Consider the following 2,603-nt stretch of genomic DNA (forward strand, 5'->3'; position numbering starts at 1 on the left):
TTAGGCCAAGGAATAGCATTATTAGGAGGTGTGGCCTTGTTGGAATTTGTGTGGCCTTGGTGAGTCTTGCTATAGACTATGGGACTTTGGGGTTGGACTAAATGTATTTTGCCTTGTGCTATGTTTAGGTGCGGCCCCCACAGACTCATATGTTTAAACAAGTCTCTAGGGGCTAGGGAGTGTAATGTCATGGTTTATATATGCTTGGCCCAGGGAGTGGCACTATTAGGAGGTGTGTGGCCTTGTTGGAGGATGTCATCACTGTGGGGGTGGGCTTTGAGACCCACCTCCTTGCCACGTAGGAGCCAGTCTGCTCTTAGCTTCCTTTAAATGAACGTGTAGAACTCTCAGCTCCTCCTGCACCAGGCCTGCCTNGATGCTGCCGTGCTCCCACCTTGATGATAATGGACTGAACTTCTGAACCTGTAAGCCAGTCCCAATTAAATGTTGTCCTTATAAGAGTTGCCTTGGTCACGGTGTCTCTTCACAGCAGTAAAACCCTAACTAAGACAGAGCCAGATTGGCTTCACCTAACCCTGCTTCAAGTAGATAACCCTGGGAGATGGCTCAGTAGTTAAGAACACTGATTGCTTATGCGGAGGACCTTGGGTTTGGTTCCTAGCACCCACATGGCAGATCTATTAGCTACAGTTTCAGTAGATGTTCAGTTACCCAGCACATACATGATACACATACATGTATGTACAGACAAAACACTCAAACATATAAAATATCTTTTTGGGCTTTTTTTTTTAATTTTCAAGACAGAGTTTCTCTGTGTAACCCTGGCTATCTTGGAACTCACTCTGTAGACCAGGCTGGCCTCAAACTGCCTGCCTCCACCTCCCCAGTGCTGGGATTAAAGGCATGCACCACCACCGCCTGGCTGAGTTGTCTAAATTTTAAGCTTGTATCTTTGGAGGCTTTGTGAATTGTCTGTACAGCAGGATGTTCCAAGGTTTAAAACCAGGTTTAATGCTGTATATTAACAATGTGTTTCCTTTATCTTCCCCCCCCCCCATTAGACCCTCTCAGAATGCTTTATTTCCCCAGGAGAAAAAAAATGAAGGAGAAAAAAGTGAATGACGGATTCCAAATAGGAGGGTGCCAAGTAGATTTAACTTCCTTGCCTCTAAAATGCTTTTTTCCCCCTTTATTTTAGTTTACTTTTAATTTATTTTTTACATTCCATATTCCATTCCCCATCCCCCATCCACCCTGACTGCTCCACATCCCACACCTCCTCCCCACCCCCACCCCATCTCCACGTGGATGCCCCCACCTCCCCACTCCACCTGACCTCTAAACTCTCTGAGGCCTCCAGTCTCTTGAGGGTTAGGTGTGCCATCTCTGAATGAACACAGACCCGGCAGTCCTCTGCTGTATGTGTGTTGGGGTAAAATGCTATTATTGTAGGGAGAAACTGCCCAGACATTACAAGCACTTGTTCTTTCATGGGACCAGGATTCAATTCTCAGCACCTACTCGGTAGCTAACGTCTGTAACTCCAGTCCCCAGGAATCCAGTGTCATCTTCTGGTCTCTGCGGGCACTGCATACACAGGGTGCACAGACATACGTGCAGGCAAAACACCCATACACATAAAAACAATTTAAAAAAAAAAAAACCTCTATTTTAAAGTTGGGAAATAGTGCCTGCCTAGCACCCACAAGGCCCTGAGTTCAAGACCCAGTATTGGGAAAATCTATTATATAATGGCCAGGGTGGTATCTCAGTCAGTAACTGCCTGTCTTACAAGCATGAGGACTGACTTTGGTTCCCAAAATCTAGGTTAAAAAAAATAATAGGCACTGGGCTGAGAAAGTGGTCCCAGTAGTTACAGTATCTGTTGTGTAAACGTGAAGACCTGAGTTCAGATCCCTCAGAGCCGTGCAAAAGCCAGCTGCACACACTTGTTTTGTTTTGTTTTGTTGTTTTTTTTTTGAGACAGGGTTTCTCTGTATAGCCCTGGCTGACCTGGAGCTTTGTAGACCAGGCTGGCCTCGAACTCAGAAATCCGCCTGCCTCTGCCTCCTGAGTGCTGGGATTAAAGGCGTGCGCCACCATACCAGGCTGTAGTACACACGTGGAATCCCAGTGTTTCTCTGGTAAGAAGGGGGGGGGGCAGAGACAGGAGAGTCCCTGGAGCTCACCTTGTGCATACAGCAAGCCTGGTGTGTACAGTTAGCCTGGTGGGTGCAGCTAGCCTGGTGCGTGCCATAGAGCAGCTAACAGGAGAGAGACCCTGTGAGGACCAACACCTGAAGCTGTTCCACCACCCAGCTAGCTGAGGGTTTTTTTTAGTAGGAGCAGGGAATGCTACAAAGTAGCTGTGTCACCAAAGAGCCCACCCTAGCATGGGTGACAACTCACCAAGGTAGTGCTGGAGCACTCTGCACAGCTTGCAGCTGGCTCAACACCCCAAGGACCTCTCTCTGTGCCTTCTCACCCCAACAGTTGCCCACTCCTGTTTACAGTGGGGGAGGAGCCCTAGAGACTCTATTCTGCTAGCCATATGAGGGTTTATTTATCTCCTGCATCTCATGAGCCTCTTCCTCCCCCCCCTCCATCCCTTCCTCCCTCCTAGAGAGAAGGTTTCAGTT

Source organism: Mus pahari, chromosome 23 (genome assembly GCF_900095145.1).
Source record: "Mus pahari chromosome 23, PAHARI_EIJ_v1.1, whole genome shotgun sequence".
Taxonomy (NCBI): Eukaryota; Metazoa; Chordata; class Mammalia; order Rodentia; family Muridae; genus Mus; species Mus pahari.